The sequence below is a fragment of the Staurois parvus genome, unplaced genomic scaffold, assembly GCF_062004578.1.
Source record: "Staurois parvus isolate SC_StPar_1 unplaced genomic scaffold, SC_StPar_1.0 ptg000218l, whole genome shotgun sequence".
Lineage (NCBI taxonomy): Eukaryota > Metazoa > Chordata > Amphibia > Anura > Ranidae > Staurois > Staurois parvus.
This window is the reverse complement of record NW_028318014.1, coordinates 4,189,307-4,208,686: the sequence shown is the minus strand read 5'-3', so window position 1 is coordinate 4,208,686 and position 19,380 is coordinate 4,189,307. Positions and strand designations below refer to the sequence as shown.

At 41.4% G+C, this 19,380-nt stretch overlaps 1 protein-coding gene across 1 annotated transcript in view; it reads left to right on the top strand.

Annotated features, from left to right (window-relative positions):
- The first annotated feature begins 3,562 nt into the window (after positions 1-3,562).
- The window catches only part of CAST (calpastatin), a 227,658-nt gene continuing 211,840 nt past the window's right edge, over positions 3,563-19,380 (top strand). Inside the window, exon 1 of the mRNA XM_089679129.1 lies at positions 3,563-3,580. The gene's annotated coding sequence lies outside the window, so the exon portion shown is untranslated. The remainder of the gene's footprint in view (positions 3,581-19,380) is intronic.

Below are 19,380 nucleotides of genomic sequence, written 5' to 3'. Positions count from 1 at the left end.
TATATTTTCTTTATGCATTATGATCAGAATTAAAAAATAAAATACTAAAAAATGTGTTTTATTTTTTTAATAAGGTAAATATATAATATTGCATTTGGATACTTTTCATCTCTGGCCAGCAGACAGAGCTAATTTCTTATTTCCTTGTTTTCTATTTTTCCTTTTCTCCTGCTGAAAAAAGCCTGTAGATTATAAAATTTAATAGCACAAACTGAAATTTAGTAGCGGAGTAGTGAGCAAAGGCACATGATGCAGTAAATTCCACTTGCAAGAGCATCATTTATCTGCTCCATAGGTAGCTTTATACTGTCAATTCATATTTCACATCCAGAGACAATTAGGACACACAAATGACTTCTACATCCTTTTCAAAGCACTAAAGGCTCTCAGTGGAATAGATCTGATGATAGAAGAAATGGTAAGCATACATTGTATCAGTCGTTATTGTGAGCAAGCTAATGGATTGAAGTTGCACAACTAAATACATTCCAGTCAAATTTTTTAAAGAAAGTTCACTTTGGAGCCTCATTACTAAATGGAATTGAACATTGACCAACACAGAGGAAGAACTGGTCCTGTTTGCAGTACAGCCATAAAATAAAGGTTCCGATTGCTAATGGGAACAGGGAAAATTTATCAGTCAGACACAAACATTGTTAGTTGTTTAGGATTTCATCATCCATCTCTACATTATTTATTCATAAAATATAATTTGCAGGAAAAAGCACATCACTATAAAACAAATAAATATTTAATCAGTAAAACAAACTGGCATTTACAGTCTATATCCAAAACATACTGGAGATATAAATTGCATCTAAACTTTGCATGCTTGTAGAACTATGGTAAGGACATTAGACTGAAAGCAATTGTGGAGTACAAACCAATATCAATAATTCTATGCGCATTCAAATCCAAAAGCACAGCGAAAAAAATACAAAAATATATTTAAGAAATGTTTTGCCCAGCAAATTCACAAATTGTTTCTACAAAATGCATTTAGTATACCAAGGTGCTTACAACCTGGCTAATTAGTTGAACAAAGGTGAGTTGTTTATTCTAACATCAGTCTGCGGGTGCTATGGTTGCCAGCAGCAAGGCTTTCCTAGTAACCAGAAAAACCTAAAGAAACAATGAGCAGGCCAGACCTAGGCCAGTACCATAAAGATGTTCTGAAGCTGCATAGGGCTTAAAAAAACACATAAAATAGGAATATGAATAGTTCTAGGGATACCATAGGAAAAATGTGGATTATGGTAGAGAATAATCATTACTAATCATTACCTTATATTTATTTAATTTGATGGAAAAGATGCTGCCATTTTGTGAATATTTTTTAACAACATTTTCCATCCAGTGCCAATAGCACTTTTGGTAAATCAAATCTGAATTCCAGCATTGACACCTGTCAAAATGTCAACATTGATTATACTTATTGAGAATCTCAAATATGGTTTCAGTCTCTGACAGTCAGTAGTCACTGATAGCTGTAGGAACAATTAATTAGTCTCTGAAAGTCTCTCAGAGAGTACTGGATATCTCTGACAGCCTCTGGTCAATTGTTTCCGATAGTTTATTGAAATATGCCAGCAGTATCTGATAGTTTACGGGAAATGTCTGTGGTCTCTAGCAGCTTCTTAGAGCATGTTGGCTATTTCAAACAGCTTCTTATGTCACCTGTTTCTCAGGAAGTGAGAGGAGAGAAGAGCTGCAAAGGGGCACATTGCTGTATCGAATGAGGGCTCAAGTAAGTTTTGGGAGGTGTGGGGAAGACTGGTGCCTAAACATTTTTACCTTCATGCAAGAAATGCAAGGTAAAAAATGTTTGGCCTTTATAACCACTTCAATGAAAGCATATTCAGTATATTTTTGTCATACATGTGCCATGTTTTTTCCACTTGCCAACCACGCTATAGCTGAATGACGGCTACAGCGTGGTTGTCCAGTTCTGGGAGGGCGTCATATGATGTCCTCCTAGAACACGCCCTCCTGCGCGCCCCCGGAGGCCAATCACAGCGGCCTTTTTCCACGTGATCAGCTGTGAAAGTACTGCTGATAACTGGCAATTCTCAGAGGACGGATCAGCACCGATCATCAGGGCACTGATGATCAGTGCCGAGAAGTGCCACCCGCCAGTGCCACCCATCTGTGCCCAGCAGTGCCACCCACAAGTGCCCCTCAGTGCCACCCACATGTGCCCAGCAGTGCCACCCACCTGTGTCCATCAGTGCCTAGTAGTGCCACCCACCTGTGCCCAGCAGTGCCACCCACCAGTTACCAGCAGTGCCCCCCATCAGTGCTGGACAGCAGTGCCACCCATCAGTGCCCAGCAGTGTCGCCAGTCAGTGCCCAGCAGTGCCGCCAGTCAGTGCTGTCAGTCAGTGCCACCCATCAGTGCCGCCTATCAGTACCCATCATTGTTGCATATCAGTGCAGCATCATCAGTGCCAGCTCATCAGTACCACCTATCAGTGCCCAACAGTGCTGCCTATCCATGCCACCTCATCAGTGCCACCTATCAGTGCCCATCAGTGCTGCCTATCAGTGCAGCCTCATCATCGCACATCAGTTAAGGAGAAAAATTACCTGTTTGCAAAAGTTTATAATAGAAACAAAGAAAAACTTTTTTTTGTTTACAGCACAAAAAATAAAACACCCAGCAGCAGTTAAATACCAACAAAAGAAAGCTCTTTTTGTGTGAAAAAAATGATTAAAAAATTTCAAATGGGTACAGTGTTGCATGACTGCGCAATTGTCATTCAAAATGCGACAGCGCTGAAAGCTAAAAATTGGCCTGGGCAGGAAGGGGATGTGAGTGCCCAGTAGGCAAGTGGTTAAAGCACAAGTGGACTTCCAGCTTACGTGGAAGCAGTGGTCTCTATACAGAGGTCTCATATGCCCCCACAGAGTCAGACCTATAGATCTGCGGTCAGCATAGCTGATTAAAGAGAGTTAGGCTCTGATTCAGGAGGGGGCATGTCAGACTTCTACAAAGGGCTGCCTCCACACAGAGATCAGGGGTCCTTCTCTGAAATATGCTGGCAGGGAATAGTCATATCTGTTCAGGCTATGGCTGCTTTCTAAAGGAAGATGGAACACTTTGCACATGTAATGTATAGGATTTAGCTGATTTAAACTGTAAGTTCAATTGGGCTTTAAAAAGGCTGTAGGTACAGAACCATAGCTGTTGATTCTGCCAGAAATCCAAAACGCTCCTAACTTCCTGTATAAGCTAACAATTCAGTCCATGCTGCAGTCTCCACTGATGGAAATCTCCATCTATGCATTTATTTATGAAAATTCCAATTTGAATTGCTCAGGTCTGTGAGAGGTTTAGTTTAATAATCCCATTTTATGACACATATACCCCTTTATATCCCAAACTTTACTGTAGCTTATTGTAAGAAGCTTTTCTTTGGGCTGCTTAGAAATTTTTCTTGGATGACGTTTGAAACTTTCATTGCCTTGGGCCTTCTCCTCCCATATCTCACCCATTCTACCATCTAACCAATGGCAAGACACTATCATTAGCAAACAAGCCAAGAAAGTACATTCCAAGTCTTGTACAGAGAGGAAAAAGGTATGAAAATTCTGATTGCTTCTATTTTATTAGCTATATACAGCAAATGTTGATTTATTATTATTTTTCTATAGTAGATCAATAATCTTACAGTTGTATTGCATAGGTGTATTTTGATATATTGTGGTTATGTCATTTGTTAGACAAATGTCTGCATGTTCATGTAAATAAAGTACATACAAATATTTAGCATGTCATTCATTGGAATATTTTCACCTACATTTCAGGGAGTGTCTTGTATTGAAATGTACAGCAATACAGTAAATAGGTAATGATCACTGAATGTGTACTGAATGTGTACTGGAAAGCAAAGATGAAGTAATAATGAAGGTAACTTGTCACCATGCACAGGGCAATATACTATCATGAAGCAATACAGGCGTACCTCGGTTTACGAATTTAATGCGTTCTGCGGGACTTTTCATATTGCAAAAATTTGTAAACCGAAATGCGGTTTCCCATAGGAATGCATTGAAAACCAATTAATCCATTCCGGAGGTCAGAAAAAAGAAAAAAAAAGTATTTTATCTGTTCAAAACTCTTTATAAAGTGCACTTTAAAGGCATAGTACTGTACAGGGACATGATTAAAAAAAATTCGTAAATGCATTGGAAAACCAAGTAATCTGTTCCAGAGGTCAGAAAAAAGTAAAAAAAAGTCTTATCTGTTCAAAACTCTTTATAAAGTGCACTTTAAAGGCATAGTACTGTACAGGGATATGATTAAAAAAAATTCATTGAAAACCAATTAATCCGTTCGTATTGTGAAAAAAATTTGTAAACCGAGCCAATATTTTAAATGGATTTTAATACGTAAACCAAAAATGATGCTAACCGAGGCATTTGTAAACTGAGGTACACCTGTAATTGGAATTGTATGGTGAAAGTTATGGCACGTCAGATTTAGTGATACAGTAGCTACAGTATAGGCTTTGCAATCCCAATAATTCCACTAAAGGCAGTAACAAGATAAATATATTTAGAGGAGAACTGCACAAAGCAACGATAATATAACAGAGAAAACAGAGAAAGATTCCTGACTGGCTACTATTACTGTACTTGGTATATTTTTGTCTGTCTTCTACTGAATAAATAGAATTACTTTTATGGTTTAAAAAAAATAATGTAATCTGCTTCAAGACTGATATAATGGATTCCCTTAGGTGCATTTAACACACCATTGGCTTTTAGTTGTTTTAAATTCTGTTTGGTTTTTCAATTCAGACTGTCACACACCTGGGCAGTCCTTGCTGGCCATATGAAGTGAAGATGTTATTGTAGATGAAAGCTACTGTAAATGTCAAATCAATCAGCGGGAAAATATACTACTACATGAAAATTCTGCCCTGCAAAATGGGATGTGATGCATTTTGATTTTGCCACTATCTCATTTTGTCCCGTGAAGGCAGGAAGTGCAGGAACTGTAGACAGCGCTAGAGTGGTGACATGGAGCCAAGTGAGTGTTTGGGGACAGAGTGGGGTAGGAGAGAGAATGCAGAGAATGCATGAAGGTAAATAAAAGCCGCATTACCTGTCTTAACCCCTTGTCCCTAAACACTTACGTAGCACTACCCCGTTAGAAGTCGCTGAGTTTTGGTGCTCTCTAAAGCTCTGCACAGCCAGGCATTTTTCCACAGTTCGATTTCAGAGTCTCAATTAGATTTACGTCTGGACTTTGACTGCGCCATTCTAACACACTGGGGGAATCAATGGTGGAGAAGGATTTGGGGATTCTGGTAGATCACAAGCTTAATAATGGCATGCAATGCCAAGCTGTGGTTTCTAAAGTGAGGAAAATCCTCTCTTGTACTAAAAGAGGTATAGACTCCAGAGAGAGAGACATCATATTACCCCTGTACAAATCATTAGTAAGACCTCATCTGGAATATGCAGTTCAGTTTTGGGCACCAATTCACAAAAAGAACATTGGGGAACTGGAGAAAGTACAGAGAAGGGCAACCAAACTGATACAAGGCATGGAGGAGCTCAGCTATGAGGGAAAATTAGAGGAACTGAATTTATTCTCTCTTGAGAAGAGGAGATTAAGGGGGGATATGATCAACATGTATAAATACATCAGTGGTTCATATAGTGAACTCGGTGTAGAGCTATTCACTCTGAGGTCATCACAGAGGACAAGGGGGCACTCTTTACGTCTGGAGGAAAAGAAATTTAATCTCCAAACACGGAAAGGTTTCTTCACAGTGAGAGCTGTGAACATGCGGAATAGACTCCCTGAAGAGTTGGTTCTGGCCAGCTCAGTGGATTACTTTAAAAAAGGCCTGGATTCTTTCTTGGATACACAGAATATAACTGGATACTAACATTTATAGGTAAAGTTGATTCAAGGAATATCCGATTGCCTCTCGAGGGATTAGGAAGGATTTTTTTCCCCTGCAGGAGCAAATTGGATCATGCTTTGCTGGTTTTTTTGCCTTCCTCTGGATCAACTGTGGGTATAGGATTATACTGTAACTTTTTTTTTTTTTTTTTTTTAATGGTTGAACTGGATGGACTTTTATCTTTTTTCAGCCAGACTAACTATGTATATGTAACATGAATATACTTTGATCTAAAGCATTCCATTGTAGCTCTGGCTGTATGTTTAGGGTTGTTGTCCTGCTGGAAGGTGAACCTCCGCCCCAGTGGCAAGTCTTTTCTAGACTCTAACAGGTTTTATTCTAAGATTGTCCTGTATTTGGCTCCTTCTATCTTCCCATCAACTCTGACCAGCGTCCCTACCCTTGCTTAAGAAAGGTACCCCCAAAACATGATGCTGCCACCGCTATGTTTCACAGTGGGTATGGTGTGTTCAGGGTGATGTGCAGTGCTAGTTTTCCGCCACACATAGCGTTTTGCTTTTAGGGATTGTTCACACTTGACTTCCTCCCAAATGCCCCTATAGCATTAGACAGGCATTCTACAAGCATTAAAAACGCTCCCCAAACAACCTATGCACGATTTTGAGGCGTTTTACAAGCATTAAAACTGCACCACAAATGCTTATAATGAATCTAATGGTATTAACGCCCCACAAATGCCTCACAAACGCCTGCCAGGAGTTTGAGGAGCGTCACCACAGATTTGAATTGGAGGCGTTGAAAAGCTTCAACTCCTTCTGACTCAACATGAGACCTCAATTTTGATGTGAGGTGACGCTAACACTTCAGTGTGAACAGCACTGTGTGCTGCCATGTGTATCATTTTCATAGGTGTTTGAGGAGCGTTAAAAACACCCCTCAAATGCCTGCTTTCAACGCTAGTGTAAACTGAGCCTTAGGCCAAAAAGTAAAATTTTGGTCTCATCTGACCAGAGCACCTTTTTCCAAGTTTGCTGTGTCCCCCACATGGCTTCTCTCAAACTGCAAATGAGACTTCTTATGGCTTTCTTTCAACAATGACTTTCTTCTTGCCACTCTTCCATAAAGGCCAGATTTGTGGAGTGCACGACTAATAGTTGTCCTGTGGACAGATTCTCCCACCTAAATTGTGGATCTCTGCAGCTCCTCCAGAGTTACCAAGGGCCTCTTGGCTGCTTCTCTGATTAATGCTCTCCTTGCCCGGCCTGTCAGTTTAGGTGGACGGCCATGTCTGGATAGGTTTGCAGTTGTGCCATACTCATTCCATTTTCGGATGATGGATTGAACAGTGCTCCGTGAGATGTTCAAAGCTTGGGATATTTTTTTAATAACCTAACCCTGCTTTAAACTGCTCCACAACTTTATCCCTGGCCTGTCTGGTGTGTTCCTTGGCCTTCATGATGCTGTTTGTTCACTAATGCTCTCAAAAAAAACTCTGAGGGCTTCACAGTACAGCTGTATTTTTACTGAGATTAAATTACACACAAGTGGACTCTCTAATTAGGTGACTTCTGAAGGCAATTGGTTCCACTAGATTTTAGTTAGGCGTATCAAAGTAAAGGGCACTGAATACAAACACACACCACACTTTTCAGATATTTATTTGTAAAAAATTTGAAAGCCATTTATCATTTTCCTTCCACTTCACAATTATGTGCCACTTTGTGTTGGTCTATCACATAAAATCCCAATAAATACATGTAAGTTTTTGGTTGTAACATGGCAAAATGTAGAAAATTTCAAGGAGTATGAATACTTTTTCAAGGCACTGTAGTTCTCCAAGACTAAAATGAATCATCTTCTTTGAATGGTAATGTCACCAAATAACCTAAAGGGAAAAGGTAGTAGGACAGCTGAAGCTAGTGAACTTAAACTGGGCAAACCTGTCCTGTGACTGTCCATTCTTGTTAAGTAAAGTTTACTTTTTACCTTGTAAATTACATACTGTACAGTATATTACTTACTGATTGTTTGTGAATTGCAGAATGTGCTGCTGTAAGTGTAATTATTATTGTTACACATTGATCCCTGAAAATGTCTGCCAATATTAGTGGCTACAGTATACCCATAGAGACATTAAAGAGGTATTAAACCCAAAACCAAAAACGTAATAGATTGCAGCTTACCAATCCTTAGATGTGGTGAAATATTTTAGGCTTTTTTTTTTCATCTGTTTTCACCTGGTGATCTGGCCAGTAAGACACCTCCTGTATTAAAGTGCTTCCACTCTGGATGAAGGAGCACAGGGGCACCTTTGGACAGCAGCATTGGCTGTCTGGGGAGGAGAGGGAGTGTTAGATGTACTAGTAGATTTAAATACACTAACAAATTGAAGCCAAACTCCAGCTAATACTTTACAAACAATGACATCATTATTTTCCGTTCAGGGATAAGGGACGGTTCACACCACAATTTCTGTGTTCAGGATGCATTTCTGCATGTGCATTATTAATGAGTTTTGGTGCTCTTTGGATGCATTCTTTGATTCCCCCCTTTGCTTCTTCATCTCAATTAGGAACATGTGCATCTGGCTAATTTTGCTGCATTTCATATGCGTTCCTTAGAAAAAAAAATGCAACATGTTCTACTTTTGTTAACTAAACTGGAACACAGTGCACTGGTGTGAACCAAGGCCATTGCAATCCATGTTAAATATAGTCCATGCATTTCTGATGCAGAATTAAAATGAACTGAATTGCATCTGATGTAAACCAGCCCCAAAGGTCAGTTCACACCACACAAATGCACTCCAGATGAGTTCCAGATGCATTTTTTGCTTACAGTTCATACCACACTTCATTCTAGTGCAAATAATTTTTCATGCATTTTGCTGTGTTCCAGTGCAGTTCTGTGCAGAAAAAATGCAACATGTTCTACTTTTTTTTCTGCACTTGCACTGACTGCACTGGTGTGAACTAGGGCCATTGGAATACATGGAAAACACTTTGCATGCATTTTTGATGCAGAAATGAAAAACACTGGACCTGCATCTGGTGTGAACCAGCCCTGAAGGTTTTACATAAATAAATAAAACATGATCATTGTAAGCACCCCTCTCAGTGTTGAATGGTCTGTCCCATCATTGTAACTATTACATGTGCAAGAGCGTTTGTTCTTTTGGAAAACACCAGACTTACTGGCTGGATCACCATGAGAAAACAGAAGAACGAAAGTCTAAAAAAGAAAACTAACGCAGCCATCACCTCTAAGAATTGGTAAGCTGCAATATAATAAATACTTGCTTTTGGGTTTATTACCACTGTAGCTCCAATACTCACCTTTTCTGTGGCATTATTCTCTACAAAAATTCCTCCCTGAGGTCCAGCTCCACTTCTGTTATGGGTTGTATGAAAGAATCCTTTCATAAGGGCTTGTTTGCACCAGCCCATGTACTAAATCACATGGTGTGTTGCGGTGAGTTATGCTGTATGAAAATGCATACGCGCTGCACTTTTACAAAGAGCACACTACCACATATGTTACATAGCACTCTAACACACATATGTGGTGTGAACCAAGCACAAATAGTTTTCTATGTGCCTTCATATTGACTGCCCCCCACCCCCACCAGAACATACTGATGAGCGATCCAATGCTGGTTTTTCAGCATGTTGTAAGACTGGCATTCCAGGTTGTAAGACCAGCTTCTGTCGAACAGACAGCTGTACACATGGGTCAAAAGTTGGCTTGTTCCTACCGAACCAACCGTTTTTTGGCTGATTTGTAACCCATGTGTAAGTCTGCACCCAGACACAGCTTGTGTCTGCACTGATCTGTGCAGACATGATGTAAACAAGACCTTAATGAAAGGTAACCTGATTTGTATTCATGAGGTACTGGTATTTGTCAATAACTTGCTTCATAAATTTCCCTAAAGACGTTTTGAATCAGCTTGTGATTTCATGACTAGGGTTGTGTAAATGGCTTTTGGGCAAGGGTTGGGGAGCTTTCAGGTACATTCAGACTGCATTTGCAATCAGTTTGAAACACTTCTGAGATCAGAGTTCATGAATGGGTGAATTTGACTTTCAGTTGATCTCCTTCTCACCTGTATCAACCATTTTCCATCAACTTGTATAAGAAGAGAAGCAGTTCTGAGGCAAACAGAAATCCGACTCACTGCTCCTGTTCTATACTGTTGCTGTGCTTTTTTTTAGGTGGAACTCCACTTTAAAATAGCACAGTGCCGAATAGCAAAAAATGGTGGTAAATTCTTCCAGAGCTGACATGGTTAAACTAATCATACATGACTTGTATCAATCTTGTATACATATCTTGTATCAATCAATTCCTTTGTCCATTCTTAGCTGTGTTGATGAAGGAACCCCGCTGACAGTTATTGTATTCAGTAATTGTGGCACCTGTGACTGCATTAATACAATATTGCTGCCAAACACTGACTGCATCCGATAGGATGCAGTCACTGTTACTCCAATGACTGTCCAACCGACTCAACTGAGCTGGGTGGTGCTTACAGGGACATCCACTTGTGGGGAGGTGCAGCATGGTGTGGCAGCAGTGAACTTGTATTAAAGTTAAATTTCGCACTTCACAACAAACCCGGCAGGAAGGTATCTGACTGGGAACACTCACAGGATGTAACAGCGAGGTGTAGCAGTGCAGACCTCAGATATGTCGACAGTGTCTGTTTTGAGAGGTGGAATGTGGCCTGGTTGGTCTGTACCCAAATGGAAGACTTCCAGAAAGGATTATTTATTCCTGCTCATCTGGAAACTTTCCTTACCGCTGTTCACTTTCCCTGACACTGCCGCTGTTCACTTTTCCCCTACACTACTGACACGCTGAATGCATGTCAAGCATAGGAGCCAGGGTCCCAAATAGACTCTGCCCAACCGAAGATGGCAGCCAGAGTCACATAGGGCAGCCAGAGTCACATGGGGCAGCAGCATCCAACTGGATAGCTTCCCTAGTGACCCAGGAAACCATAGAGGAACCATGTTCCTCTTTACTCCCTCTTCAATGCTGCTGCAGTTGATTGCTACCTGCAATGGAGAAAGTAGACTGCACCTGTCTACACACTGATCAATTTTTGGTTCATTCAGCAGGAAGCACCAAAAATTTGAGCTGTGAATGCTCACCTTTAAAGTGGTTGTAAAGGTTCAAGGTCTTTAACATTGTGCATTCTATGCATGAAGGTAAAAAAAACCTTCTGTGTGCAGCAGTGCCCCCAACCCCCTCAATACTTACCTGAGCCCCATCGAGATCCAGCGATGTGAGCAACAGCTTTGGCTGTCACAGGTCTCTCTGCCTCCTCATTGGCTGAGACAGCAAGCGGGAGCCATTGGCTCCCGCAGCTGTCAATCACAGCCAGTCAGCCAATGAGGAGAGGGGGGGTAAGCTGCAGCTCCCTGTGTGAATGGACACATGGAGCAGCTGGTGCCCCCATAGCAAGCTGCTTGCTGTGGGGGCACCCGACAGACAAAAGGGGCCAGGAGAGCCTGCGGGGGACCCAAGAAGAGGAGGATCCAGGCTGCTTTGTGCCTTTAGAGTCACTTTAAGCCTCATTTACACTTGCAGTAGGGTGGGGGTGGAGAAGGCTTCAGTAAAAATACATGGTTGGGTCACATTTTTACTGCCCCCCCAACCACTCACCCATAAGCTGCAAAGGCTGCGAATAGGGGTGTACATTTGAATCACGGAACAGCATGACAGCAATACAAATGACCCATTTACCTGAATGGGGCTACTGTATGTTTGCCTCTGAAACTGCATGCAATACGCATAGTTGGGGCGTGGTGCTGCAGATTTTTAGAGGTTAAAACAGGCAGTGAAGAGGTGACATAACTCCTCCTCACTGGTTGTCAAACGCCCTCTGAAAAGAGATCAGTTTGCTCTTCAGTGGGCTAAAACTAGTGTAAAAAAAGCCTTTGAAGGTGCCAACACACTTTACAATCTGGATGTACAATCTTTAGACCTTCGATTTGATACTATTTAAGTGACTTGTTTATGTGTACCCTTATATTACATTGTTTTGGTATAGCTAAAGGAGATTGTATGGAGATTGTACAATCAGATTGTATATATATAGTGACCTTTTAGAGTATACCCACAGCTATTTTGATCCATGACATTGTCCTTTTAAGGCCTCATTCACATATAACACATGAATCCATGCCTGGTGTGAGGGATGTGCATATCTGGTGTGTTCCGTGCATCCCCTGTGCAGGCAGTCCCATAGTTGCTAATTTGGAGGCAGCTGCTGCTCCCAAAGTGACATCCATGGGGGTGCGGGCATACACGCCCATCACACAGGGCACAAATTCATACCCACCATGTGAACAAGGCCTAAAATAAACTGACAAAGGGCAGAACAGAGCCAGGAAAACTGAGCAACAGCAGGTTGCTTTTATAGCAATTGTCCATGTGATGGTGCCAGAGAACTAGAGAAATGCAGACAACAGCTACCAGGCCGGTTTTATTTAGTGTTGTAACACGCCTACATTGTGCAACTTTTCACAACAGGATTTAAAGTGTGTTAAAAAAATGTTAAACATAAGCAGCCTCCAGTGTAGTTAATCAATATTAATTATCTTGCCAAATAGAAGACATTTCCCAGAATTCATAAAGACTGGCGCTGGCAGATTGTGTGAAAATGTCTCTCACCCATTCTAAAAGTGGTGAAAAATGCACCAAATTCATGCACCTGTCTAGAACTTGTACTTGAATTAGTCTCATGCTGCACCACTTTCAGAATGCATGAAAGACACTTTCACAAAATCTGTTTCTGTTCGCCAAAAGAGAGTCGATCTTAATTAGCTCCACTTTTACATTTGGCGCATTCTATGCAACACAATACAAAGGTGGCATATTTTAGAACTACCTGCATTTGCCACATTAGTCGCTGTCAGAACTAAATGTGTTGCAAATGCTTCATGAATTTGGCGCAATACAATAACAAAAGGGATTAACGCCAGAAAAGTGGCGCAGCAGCTTTATTGAATTCCCCCCATTGTCTTCTCTGCCCAGCAGAAATATCTGCTTTGGAAAAGTTGCAGAGACATCTCAGACTTTGTAGTGTGATCTGTGCAATTCATGTATATCAGATAAATAAAGCTAAAGTGACACTAAACTCACATTTTTTAGGAAAACACAAATCTGTTTAAATAAAATTAGAATATACCTTCTATCGCTCTCCTCCTTTGCTTCATCTTTCAGATGTAAGCTTTTACCCGTGCCACCCTACCTGCGCCACCATTTGCGGCTAGGGATGTCAATCTCCGCTGGCACGATCACCGTGTAAAGCTAACAGGGGAGATATCTGTATTTAAACAACACAGGACTCTCTCCTGCCAGCAAGGACATGCTGCTTTGTATTTCTCTGCACAGCAGAGAAATACAAAGCAGCATGTCTCCGTAGTAAAAAAGCACACAGTAAAACACACACTGCACACAACCCTTTGATCGGCCTAAAGTTAACCCCATTCCTGCCCAGTGTCATTAGTGCAGTGTGAGTGCTTTTTATTATTTTTATTGATCACTGTATTAGTGTCACTGGGGAAGTCAGTGGCAGTTAGTTAGTTCCCACCCAGTGTCATAATGCCCACCGCAGTCCCGCTATAAGTCGTTGATCACCGCCATTACTAGTATAAAAAAAAATTAAAAATAGATATTTCAGTATATATACAGCCATTTGCACACGCCATAACTTTCATGTAAACCAATTAATTTACATGTATTGGCTTTTTTTTTTAGCAAAGACATGTAGCAGAATACATTTTGGCCTACATTTATGATGGGATTTGATTTTTAAATTTTTTTATTGGACATGTTTAATAGCAAAAAGTAAAAAATATAGTTTTTTCAAAATTGTCAGGTTTTTTTGTTTATAGTGCAAAAAAAAACGCAGAGGTGATCAAATATCACCGAAAGAAAGCTCTATTTGTGGGAAATTAACTGTCAGTTAAAGGAACGTAGCGCTGTATCGTATTAAATGGCCTGGTCAGGAAGGGGGGTAAATCGGCTGGAGGGCAAGTGGTTAATCCCTTCATCCTGGCCCTTTAAGAGGTGTCATATGCCTGATGAAGGGGTCCTGCGAGACTGGGAAACATTGCCTTGCTGTAACTATGTGATTGTTCAGTAAAACTTTCGGACCCATATTGGTGATCCTCAGTGTGCTGGTGACATTCTCCCTTTAGGAGGTGTCAGACACCAGAAGGCAGGCATTTCGGTCATGTGACTGCCATGATTGGCTATTACAGCAGTCACATGATTGGAAGGCAAGTAGAGATCAGGAGCTTCCGTTACCCACCGGTAACGGTATCGGGACTTGCACAGCCATGCTCTTGGCACAGCATTGTTTACATTTTGGTATGCATATATGTGGCCTTTCAGAATTAAGGCCCACCTGGTGAGAGGCCGCATATATGCCTATGGTGGCAGGAAGAGGTTAAGGCAGATGGCTGAATCACTCCTGCTGAGCTATTGTGTTGTGCGGGCAGGGAGACATGGAGCATTTATCTGACAGGCTGGTTGTACAGAAGTCAATTGGTAGATCAGCTTCTGTGCTACCACTGTCCTCATACATGAATCAAAATTGTTTCGGTCCCTACTGGACTGGCCAAATTTCAATCCACATACAGCCAGCTTCAGACTTTCTGTTCCAGAGTGGCTACGTTTGCATTTATGCGCATTTTATGTGCAGTTTTCAAGCATTGCTCAACAAATATAAAAGCTAGGAGATACAAGGAAGATGACAAAAGCTGATGTCACCAATGACTTTATATTTTCATTGGGCAAAAGAAAAACGTGAAGCTTACAAAACACACATGAAAAACACTTCAAAAATACATGTATAGCAATAAAACACACAAAGACACACAATGCTGGCAAATACACTCTGCTCAGGTATGAATGCAGCCAAATAGCTGTGCGTCGCATCAGTGGGGAATAGGAAGCGACAAAAAGAAGCCTGGAAATAGTAAGAGAGTTTTTATTTTAACCCCTTGCCCTCCTGAGGATCCCCCCCCCCTTCCTAACCAGGCCATTTTTTGCGTTACGGCGCTGTGTTACTTTAACTGACAATTGCACGGTCATGCAACTTTGCACCTAAATTAAATGTATGTCCTTTTTTCCCCACAAATAGAGCTTTCTTTCGGTGGTATTTGATCATCTGCGCATTTTTATTTTTTGTGCTATAAACAAGAAAAGACCAACAATTTTGAAAAAAAAAACAATATTTTTGACTTTTTGCTATAAAACATATCCAGTAAAAAATTTGTAAAAAATCTAATTTCCTCATAAATTTAGGTCAAAATGTATTCTGCTACATGTCTTTGCTAAAAAAAAACCCAATACGTGTAAATGAATTGGTGTATGTGAAAGTTATAGCATCTGCAAATGGCGTTATACTGTATATATTTATATATATTTTTTGTAATACTAGTAATGGTGGCGATCAGCGAGTTATAGCGGGACTGCAGCGGGCATTCTGACACTGGGGGAGGCAACTGACTGACTGCCACAGACATCCCCAGTGACACTAATACAGTCCCCAGTGACACTGTACTAATGACACTGGGCAGGAAGGGGTTAACATCTGGGGCAATCAAAGGGTTAACTGTGTGCTGTGTGTGTTTCACACTATGTGCTCTGTGCTGTTTTACTATGTAAGCATGCTGCTTTGTAATGCTCTGCTAAGCAGAGCAATACAAAGCAGCATGCTGGTGCTGACAGGGGAGAAATCTGTGTTGTTTACATACAGACCTCTACCCTGGCAGTGTTCCTCCATGATCGCCAGGTGCCAGCGGGGAATTTCCGGCCAGGACCCAGTGATCGACAGCTGTAGCCGCCAATGTAGCTGCGTCCCCTAACCGGAAATACAAAATCATATACAGTCATGGCCGAAATTGTTGGCACCCTTGATATTTTTCCTGAAAATCAAGTATTTCACACAAAAAAGGTATTGCATTAACACATGTTTTGCTATACACATGTTTATTCCCTTTGTATGTATTGGAACAAATATAAAACAGAGGCAGAAAAGCAAATATGACATAATGTCACACAAAACCCCAAAAATGGGCTGGACAAAAGTATTGGCACCCTTAACTTAATATTTGGTTGCACACCCTTTGGAAAACATAACTGAAATCAGTCGCTTCCTATAACCATCAATAAGCTTCTGACACCTCTCACCCGGAATTTTGGACCACTCTTCCTTTGCAAACAGCTCCAGGTCTCTCTTATTGGAAGGACACCTTTTCCCAACAGCAATTTTAAGATCTCTCCACAGGTGTTCAATGGGATTTAGATCTGGGCTCATTGCTGGCCACTTCAGAACTCTCCAGCGCTTCTTTGCCATCCATTTCTGAGTGCTTTTTGACGTATGTTTGGGGTCATTGTCCTGCTGGAAGACCCAGGATCTTGGACGCAAACCCAGCTTTCTGACACTGGGCCCTACAGTGCGACCCAAAATCCTTTGGTAATCCTCAGATTTCATTATGCCTTGCACACAGTCAAGGCACCCAGTGCCAGAGGCAGCAAAACAACCCCAAAACATCATTGAACCTCCACCATATTTTACCGTAGGTACTGTGTTTTGTTCTTTGTAGGCCTCATTCCGTTTTCGGTAAACAGTAGAATGATGTGCTTTACCGAAAAGCTCTATCTTGGTCTCATCTGTCCACAAGACGTTTTCCCAGAAGGCTTTTGGCTTACTCAAGTACATTTTGGCAAACTGTAGTCTTGCTTTTTTATGTCTCTGTGTCAGCAGTGGGGTCCTCCTGGGTCTCCTGCCATAGCGTTTCATTTCATTTAAATGTCGACGGATAGTTCGCGCTGACACTGATGCTCCCTGAGCCTGCAGGACAGCTTGAATGTCTTTGGAACATGTTTGGGGCTGCTTATCCACCATCCGGACTATTCTGCGTTGCAATCTTTCATCAATTTTCCTCATCCGTCCACGACCAGGGAGATTAGCTACAGTGCCATGGGTTGCAAACTTCTTGATAATGTTGCGCACTGTGGACAAAGGCAAATCTAGTTCTCTGGAGATGGACTTGTAACCTTGAGATTGTTGATATTTTGCCACAATTTTGGTTCTCAGGTCCTCAGACAGTTCTCGTCTCCTCTTTCTGTTGTCCATGCTTAGTGTGGCACAGACAGACACACAATGCAAAGGTTAAGTGAACGTCTCTCCTTTTTATCTGCTTTCAGGTGTGATTTCTATATTGCCCACACCTGTTACTTGCCCCAGGTGAGTTTACAGGAGCATCACATGCTTGTAACATTCTTATTTATCCGCAGTTGTGAAAGGGTGCCAATACTTTTGTCCAGCCCATTTTTGGAGGTTTGTGTGACATTATGTCGAATTTGCTTTCTTTCCTCCCTTTTTTTGTTTTGTCCCAATACACACAAAGGGAATAAACATGTGTATAGCAAAACATGTGTTAATGCAATACGTTTCGTGAGAAATACATGATTTCCTGGAGAAATATCAAGGGTGCCAACAATTTCGGCCATGACTGTATATATATATATATATATATATATATATACGTGACTGCGCAGCCCTGCAGCAGTAGTTCTGCTATAGGGCAGTCTGGAAGCGGTTAAAAAAACAGCCACAATATACTTGAAAGTTTAATTTTGGAATGATTGATGTAAACAATTTTGAGTTTAGAATCACTTTTTTAAAAAAAAAGGTAAACAGTGCTCTGCTCTTTACAAGCGTAAAGCACCCCACCGACCAGAATGCACACTTCCTGTACGGTAAGACGCAGCGTTGTACTATCCAGGAAGTGTGACAGGGGATCATGGGGATCATGGGGCCCCTGTGTCCTTGCCCACACTCAAACCACACCCAAAAAAGCCTATGAAAGGTACCAGGGGCATCTCATGGGGCCCCCTTCTGACCCAGGGCCCTCGGGCAGTGCCCGAGTTCCCAAATGGTCAGTCCGCCCCTGCACAGGAAGTACTTCCCCCTACAAGTCCGAGCTTTTACCTCAGGAGAATAACTCCTGCCCACTCCCTCTCTGTTCTTCCCGCCTTTTTTCCTCTATTTGCCCCACCCACACACTGCCCTGCCCAAACCCCCTCTGTTAGCTCTGCTTACACCTCCTCTATTAGTCCTGCCCACCTGTTAGCTGATTGGTGGATATTCTGAGGAGATTCAGCAGTGCTCGCACACTTACAATTTTACCTCAGGATTGATGAATGGAGGAGTGATTGTCTCGTCTCTGGGAGAAGGTACAGTCTTTAGGCTGCATTCACATCTGAGCATAGCCAGAACGCGTGTTTTTTCACATTTATTTTGCGCTTTTTCACAATAAATACACAGGCCAGCTCATTAAATATAATAGGCTGCCCTATGTGTGGCAAACGCACTAAAGAAACGTATGTACCTTAGAGATTTGCGTGTTTGTTAACCACGCGTTTCTCGCATGTTTTAATGCACATCTGCTGTCCACATTTGGGGTGCTATTAACCACTTCAGCTCTGGAAGATCCCCCCCCCCTTCATGGCCAGGTAATTTTTTGCAATAGGGCGCTGCAATACTTTAACTGACTATTGCGTGGTCATGCAACGCTGTACATAAATGAAATGTATGTAATTTTTTCCCACAAATGGAGCTTTCTTTTGGTGGTATTTGATCACCTCTGCCTTTTCTATTTTTTGCGCTATGAACAAAAACAGACTGACTTTTTTTTAAAAAAAACTATATTTTTGACTTTTGCTATAAAAAAAATCCAATAAAAAAATTAAAATAATAAAATGTTTTCATAAATTTAGGCCAAAATGTATTCTGCGACATGTATTTGCTTAAAAAATCCCAATAAGTATATATTAATTGGTTTACGTGAACGTTATAGCGTTTACAAATGGCGGTATATATACTGGAATTTTTGTTTGCGTTAATACTGGTAATGGCGGCAATCAGTGACTTATAGCGGGACTGCGGCGGGCATTCTGACATTGGGTGGGAACTGACTAACTGCCACTGACATCCCAATGACACTAATACAGTGATCAGTGCTAATAAAAAGCACTGACACTGTATTAATGACACTGGGCAGGAAGGGGTTAACATCTGGGGTGATCAAAGGCTTAACAGCTGTTTGTCTTTTACTGTGTAAACTGTGTTGTGTTTTACTAGGGAGGCATGCTGCTGTGCAGAGAGATAGAAAGCAGCAAGTCCATGCTGACAGGAGAGAGATCTGTGTTGTTCACACAGCTTTGCCAACAATCACTGAGTCCCAGCCGGCAATCGCCAGTGATCACCCGGTGATTGGCATCCTCAGGAGCCAATGGCAGCGTGGGTATGCAAAATCACATGATATTTATGTGATTTTGTACAGTGTGGCCGCCCTGTAGCAGTATATCTGCTATGGGGCGGTCCTAAAGTGGTTATTAAAGAACACTACAAGCTCAATGTGCGTTTTTACTTGTTCCACGAACGCATGTGAAAGCATGTACTTTTGTG